Below are 7675 nucleotides of genomic sequence, written 5' to 3'. Positions count from 1 at the left end.
CTTCCCAAGCAGCGATGTCCGTCCGTCAGATGGACCGCTGAAGCTGTAAAGCCAAGACTCCAGCTGGCCCACGCCTGGCCAGGGCTCCCCATTGCTCCTGCCCTTCCCCGGTGCAAGGTGCTGGTGGGATGTGGGTTGATGATTAGCAGGACCTTAAATTTCTCAAGTTCTGAAGCTCCGGTGAACTGCTGCTCCCCCCCTCCCTCTTTCAGTGACCTTCTGCCAAAAATAAAGCATTTGCAAGCCATACTGGTGCTCCGATGGGCTGTGGTGCCCTCAGCAATGCGGGGTCATGCCCGCTCGCCTGGATGAGCTGGGGACCAGCAAGAGGAGGGAACTGGGACCAATCAGGGAGAGGTGAGAAGAGCTGAAATGCAAGTGAAGGCTGAGGGAAAGCTGCGAGGGGAGCTGAGGGCGGGTCTGGAAGATGCTCTCGACTCTGGGGATGAGGGATGTTCTTGCAATAGCAAGGAGATGGCGAGTGGCTCAGGTGCTGGTGGGAGACACCGCTCGAAGCCTTGGGAAGACCACCACAGCCAGACCTAGCAGCTCTCCCCACCGCACCTACCTGCCAGGTAGCAGGGTGGTGGGGATGCAAAGGGCATCTCTACCAGGAGGAAGGCCTGGGGGAGGGAGGAGGCTGCAGCTTGGCCGTAGCTGCATGGGAACCTCCTGGGCTCTGGTGCTTTTTTCCTGAGGAGGCCCCGCAAATCCCACGGCGAGCTCTTGGCTCCAGTCGCACGGCGCTAACGTATGGATCCAATATAGCGCGAGCCATCCTTGTCAGAGCAGCCTCTGAGCTCCAGCAGATGCAAAGTTTCTAGGAAACTGTGGTTTCTGCCATGTGTCTTTAAACGCCGAATCCAAACAGGGTCTTTCTCCTCCACCTCTCGCTCTTGCTGGGAGGTAGCAGGGCAGCAGGCTGCTTCTCTCTCTGCTCTCCTCCCTTGAAAGGGCTGCAGAAGGGGCTGCGTTTCCAAACCCACGGCTTTCCTGGCGAGGGTGTGCTGCTGCTTATGCTGGTGGGAGAAATAAAGCTCAGGTATTTGGGGAGCAAAGCTGTAGGACCGTTGTGGCAGCCGGCTCGCAGCATCATCACACAGGTAGCCGTGGACGGGCGTGATTGCTATGCTCATTTCCAATTAAAAGCTGATTTGCTACAGACCTCTCCTGACCTTCAGCCTGGCAGACTGCTGTTTTGCAGGCGAAAACAGCTCCAGTCGCCACCTCCCTCCCTCCAAGCTCTTGTTTCTTTCCGCTGTGCCCAAGATAACACCCTGTCTTGCTCTGTCATCATGTCTTTATCTTAACATTACAGATTTTTTCCTTCCCTAGTGAGCTGGATGCTTTCTTAATGCTTATTGACAGGGTTTTGCAAGCACGATATAGGACGTGGGTGCAGGAACCAGGACAGTGGTCCTTGCTCCCGTCTTGGGGAAGGCAGGGCTATTTGGGGCATCTCCCTGGAGGGCTGGCCCTGGGGGGTTCCTGCCGCTCAGCACAGCCCCGTGCCCTGGGGGGACTGGTGGCAGGAGGCACCACGCACACACAAGACCCTTGGCTCGCTTCTCTGAGCCCCACGAGTGCGCCCATCCCCAGTGCCTACGCCTGCTGCTGCTGCCAGCGTTGTCGCCACAAAACCAGGGTCCCAAGAGATTCCCCTTCCCCAGGGCTCCTGAGGTTTCTCCCCTTCCCACCCCTCCCAAAGGATCCCTCCTCCCTGGGTGCTTTGGAGATTTCAAGGCCACGGCGTGGCCAGGAATTGCCAGGCGGGGTCTGGCTCAGCATCTCTGGTGCCGAGCCTGGGGACCCGCAGGCAGGGCAGCTTCGGCCGGGCCCTCTGCCAGCGCTGGGACTGCAACGACAGCTTTGGATTTAGCAAGCTGTGGACTTTGCCTTCTGGTCGCCAGGCTCCGAGTACCTCCTATTGATTTGTTTGTGAGAGGGAAAAATACTGAGCTTGGAGCAAAGGATGGAGGAGAGAGTCACCTGTTGGGAGGGAGAGCTGCTGCCTGCGGGGGGGGGGGGTGGAGATGGGGGTGGGATGCAGGGTGGCCCCAGGGGCCCTGCAGCAGAGGAGGTAGGTTGCAATCCCCCGGGGAGGGAGATTTGATTTATTTCCCGGAGATTTGATTTATTTCCCAGAGATTGGATTTACTTCCCACCCGTCCCCCCCAGCTCAGCAGAGTGTCTCTGCAGGCTCAGCCTGCGGTGGTGGCTGTAAGAAAAAGCCTTACGTGAGGGACATCGTGGACCTGGGACCAGAAAGGCTCTTTGCCAGCAAGGGGGATCGACCAGCGTGCACATGAGCTCGCTGAGGTGGTGGCAGCCTGGCTGAGCACGGGCGCATTCAGCGCACATGTGACAGCAAGGGACAGCAGGGTCCCCACCAGCCGGGGTGCCAAGCCCCGGGGTAGGAGCCGGGTTGTCCCCGCTCTCCCTGTCCCTGGACCAGCAGAGGGCAACAGTGACCTTTGCAACTGGCTGTCCCCAAAAAAAATCACCCTCCTTGCACGGGGTGGGGGGGGGTCTGCTTGGTTGGTGCATCCAGGCTGCAGGGGACAGTGGGGTCCCGGGGTGGGGGGTGTCCCATGGCAGCGGGTGGGTGTGCTGGTCCTTCCCTGCGAAACATGGGCTTTTCTCATCACTTGCCATCCAAAGTGGTGGGGTTCATGTTTGACCTGGCATGGTAACCCCATCGGTGGGGTGGCGATTCCCACCCTGGAGCCCCTCGGTGGGCTTCAGGGTGGTCATCATCACCCCATCGAGGGGCTCCAGGGTGGGAATCGTCACCCCATCGATGGGCTCCAAGGTGGGAAGCATCACCTCATGGATGGGCTGCAAGGTGGGAATCACCACCCCATGGATGGACTGCAAGGTGGGAAGCATCACCTCATGAATGGGCTCCAAGGTGGGGATTGTTACCCCATCACCAGGCTCCCAGGTGGGTTATAGAGCAGGGGGAGCTGCTCTGTGCCCAACCTTTGGGCTTGAGCAGGGCTGGCTCTGCTCCTGGTGGTGATGGTGATGATGGTGATGGTGATGGTGATGGTGATGGTGATGGTGATGGTGATGGTGATGATGGTGTCGGTGTCAGCAGAACCTCCGTGCTTCCTACCCCATGTGTCCTCCAGATGGACGTGATTTCAGGTGAGCACTGCTCTAACACTCCTCAAAGAAGGTCAGATGCTGCCTTGTGAGGTTTATGGCTGCCCACGTGTGTGGGGATGGGCAAGTGGGATGTGGAGGCGCTGGGTGGCAGAGCAGCTCTCCCAGTGGTGCTGGAGGAGGCCTGGGCAGTGGCAGGCAGTCACAGCCGGACCCTGCTCAGCTGTATTTCAGAGGCTGAAGCAGGATGAGTGCCAAAGAACCCGAAACCCAGACTGGATGTGAACCAGCAACCCCAGCTCTCACTCGCCAACCCCTCTGCAATTAGCCTCCTGAACCAGCCAGCGGGCTGAAGCCACAATTTTCCTAACAAAAGAGCTCAGTACCTCAGCCCGCACGAAGGTCAAGCCCAGAGCGGTCGTTAGCCGTCACATCGACTTCCCATTAATGCCCTCGAGCTGCTGGGAGGGAAGAGTCTGGCAGCCACAGCCCTACCACCCTGGCCAGCCGGAGGGGTGGGCAGGGAGGGGGGGGGGGGGCCCCCTCTTCGATCTTCCCACAGACGTGGGAGTCCAATCCATTTGTTGAAACGAATGGGAAATGGTTGAAAGGCTAAACCTCAAATTAGGTATTGACTATCTGCCGAGCCGGGCAGTGCTACCTGCTGTAAACCGAGTCGTGCTTCCCATCGCCGTGCACACACGTGTGTGTGTGTGGGTACACGGATGGCTAGACCACCCCCCCCCCGGCCATGCCAAGGGGCCGCTGGCATCTCCTCTCGTGGCTCAAAGGGATGCTGGAGCAGGTATCAGCTTGGTATCTGTTTTTTCCCCTGCCTGCTGGACCCACTCGCCGGGGAGCTGGAGCCCTCGGCGAGCCTGCGCGCTCCAAGGCGAGACAGTTGGGCTGAAATCCTGCCGTCACGCTTCGGTTAATATTAAACCATTAAATGTGCTCAGCTCTTAATAGAGGGGGTGGTTGGAGCTTTAACCCTGTGCTTGCCAACAGTTGCTGGTCGTCTGCCTCTCCTCTCAGGGGGATGGCAGTCCCGGCCCTGGTTTCCACATCCTTGCTCTGCAGGCAATTTTTTTTTTTTAATTTTTTTTTTTTTCCCCTACCCTCCAGATATTCTCCTGCCTCCTTCCCCGGTCACAAATTCAAGGCCACCCCACAAAATATGTTTTTGAAAGTCTATTCATGCGAAATCCCATGATACTCTGCAAAAATGGTGTTTGAACAAACTCTAAATTGTACTTTAAAGAAAACACAGCTGTTTAATTACAGCCTGAATGCAAAGCAGCCTCCATCATGTGAGTGGTAGGAGCTGGGTGCTGACTGTGTGTTTGGCCTCTGATCCCCTTTAATCTCTGCAGTCAAAGGATTTTGGTTTGATTTCCTTTTATTTCCCCACCCAGCTTGGAATCTGCAACCAATTTGTTGTTGTTGTTTGGGAAATAAACCCCAGGGAAAAGGTCTGGATCCGGTGCAGCCGGGCTCACACCAGCTCTGCCGTGCCGCCTCCTGGTTACCCCCGTGCCAAAAAAGAATCTGTTTTCCTTTTGCCCATCCTGCTCTGCTTTTTTTGGCCCGTCTCCGCCCCCCGCCCCGAAGGAGCCGATGACTTTCGCATCTGCTGCCGCATCTGTTTTACCCATCAGGTCGGAGCGCGGCGATAACTTCGGCTGGGAATGGGAGCCCACAGGCGAGCCAGGACTGGGGAGGGGGGGGAAAACTTCCTCTGAGAGTCCCTCGCTCTGGGAGGAATTAAGTGTGAAGAAACGTGGGGGTATGTGAGCAGCTGGGTGTCCCACCGAGGGCTTGGACCCCTTTGGAGGTGATAAATCCAGCCTGGGGTTTCAGGCAATGAGGAGGGGATAGGGATGTCGGTCGTGGCAAACCAGCTTCCTCACAGAGCGTCAGTGGGGTTTTTTTTGGGGGGGAATGGGGAACACTTGGTGAGGCTGCCAAGCTGCTTGGATCGCAAGGCTGCGGTGATGTTATTGCAGGCTGCGGCCCCAGGTTCATCCCTGGTACAAATCCATCGCTTCCAGGCCTGGGCTCTGCCTCCGCCCTGGCCCTTGCCCGAGGGGGATCCAAAAAGGCAGCTAACCCCCCGCCCTGGCCTTGGATTAAAGCACAAAGCTCCCAGGCGAGTCCTGGGTTTGAACCGCTGCGAGGTGGCTGGATGCTGTCCCCGAGCTGCGGTGGCAGGGGCTGGCATCCCAGGGGATTGCTGGCTGCGGACTGGGACCCCCAGGGGCAGCAGGATGAGCTCCCTCGGCTCCAGCAGCCTGTCCCTCATCCGAACCAGATGTGGTCAAGGCAGGAGGGCTCAGCAGCCCTGTGATTTCTGGGGACACCAGCCATTGGGGACAGCGGGTAATGTCCCCTCTGGCTGCTCTGGCTCCCCGGGGTGACCCTTTGCTGCTACATTAAGCCGGGAGTGGCGTTGGCCGGGCTCTCCCGCTGCCACGACGCTCCGAGCGATGCGAGCCTTGCCCCACGCCTCTCCTTGTCCTGCTGAGCTTCACCCCGTGCATCCAGCTTGGTCGGCTCCAGGCTGGTCCTGCCCAGACCCTGCACCCCTCCGTGGGCTCCGAGCCCTCCTCCGCTCCAGTCGCCGCCTTTGATTTCCCCTTGGAGGCTGCACCAGCCTTTCATTTCGCTCTCCTTCGCCGTGCGCGGTGCCTGTGCCATAAGCCTTTTCAGGCGAACATTAAAGCCTTTGTCTGGTTGGGAGCGCGGAGCAGACCATTTAGGAGGAATTAGTGGTTACATTGAAAGGGGAAAATAAGGGCTCCTGGGTTAAATGCACTTTAAATGTCTTAATAATTGCAATTGGCCAACTCGTTCCTCCCCAGAGCCAAAAGCCTGTAATATGGGAAGCTTTTCTCTAATCAAGAGCAGCACTGATACCTTATGTAGGAAGCCACATAGGATGGAGAGAATTATTTCTCGGAGCTCAGCAAGCAGAGCTGCCTGTCTGTCATCCCCAAGCCACCAGCCAGCCCCTCCGAACCCACCGGTGACCGGTGCAGCCGGGATGAGGCTTGGCGTGGCCACGTGCCACCCCGCATCCCAGGTGACGTGTCCTCACGGGACCCCGACCAAGCTCTGCGCTCCGAGCGAGGGGTGGCCTTTCCCTTCCCGGTGCAAATCCCCTCCGAGGGACCCGGAGTTGTCCCCCGAAGCCCCGCAGAGCCCCGGCAGCCACCGTGTCGCTGGCAGGGAGCCCTTTAGTGCCATCCAGGTGGCTGGCTGAGCCCCCGCGCAGACACATCCCGGCTCCCTGGCTCCAGCCGCCGCACGGCCACGTCATCCATCAGCGATGACAAGCTCCTTTTGCAAGGAGCCTTTGTTGGCACCCTGTGCTGAACCGGGAATAGAGGGGAGGGGAAAAAAAACGGGCTCGCTGGCTTGCGGCAGACCTCCAAGGCGAGAGCATCGGCCCCGGCAAGGAGCAACCCCTTTCCTGCCAGCAGCCGGGGGAGGGAGGTTAAAAGGTGCAGCTTGGAGGAGGTTAAAAGCAAAGCAGCTTTTAATTTATAACGTGGCCGAAAGAGAAATTGTAGCCAAAAAAGATAAAGATGGTGGAATAGCTGGAATTCTCCAGCCGCGGCGACTCCGAAGGGTAAAGCCGCTGGAATGTGTGTGTGTCTGGGGCTGGGGGGGGGGGGGGAGTTATTTTTGTTCTCTGTGTGTGTGTCCCCCCCCGGGGTCTCCCCCACATCCCCTCTGCAAGAGCAGGGGGCTGCCCAGGGGAACAGCAAGAGGCAGGAGGGATGGAGGCGGTGATGGGTGATGCCTGAGGGTGTATATGCACCCGTGCAGCTGCATCGGGGATGGGACCACGGGGGTGCAAGCCTGTCCCTGCCCTCGCCACCCCACCCCGGCTGCTTTCGGCGCTGAACTGGGACCCGCTGCCAAGGTGCCTGGGCAAGAGCAGGCTCGGAGGCGCTTGCAGGAGAGGGACGGGGGCCAAAGCGCCTCCGTATTTGGGCTCGGAGCTTGGCCCTGGGGTTTCTGTGAAGCACAGGCAATGTTGAACGACGGCCCGAGGAGGATGGTCTGGGCTGCTCCTGCCCTGGAAAGCAACGAGAGCAGGAGCTGCTGCCCAGCCTGCGCCCCGCCGGGCTCCTGGGGCAAAGCAGGTGGCGAAGAAGGGGGTGTCAACTGGAAGGGAGGGCGTTTAGCGGTGGTGAGGGGCTGTGAGGATGGGTCTGCCCTTTGGCAAAGTCTTTTGCATCTCGGGTTTCTCCGCTCTGGGTAACCTTCAAGCAAGGCTGGCCTTTAGCACCTGGCCGCATCGCTCAGGGCTCGGGCCACCGGCCCGCGACGAGGACGAGCCCGCTGCCCATCTGCTCCCTTCCCTCTCTCCCGATCCGGTTACAATAGCCCATTCACAAAACCGTGGCAGGTTTGTGGAAGAGGGGAGGAGGGAAAGAGCCATCAAGCTGCCTATAGACGGCGGGGGGAAAACACCCACAAAAGGGAGCGGGAACGCTCCGTCCCCTCGCTGCCACGCTTGCGGTGATGGAGCAAAAATGCATCCCTGCTCCTCCGACGG

This window comes from Leptosomus discolor, chromosome 8 (genome assembly GCF_034619465.1).
Source record: "Leptosomus discolor isolate bLepDis1 chromosome 8, bLepDis1.hap2, whole genome shotgun sequence".
In the NCBI taxonomy this organism is placed as follows: domain Eukaryota; kingdom Metazoa; phylum Chordata; class Aves; order Leptosomiformes; family Leptosomidae; genus Leptosomus; species Leptosomus discolor.
Note: the sequence above shows the minus strand (reverse complement) of the source record.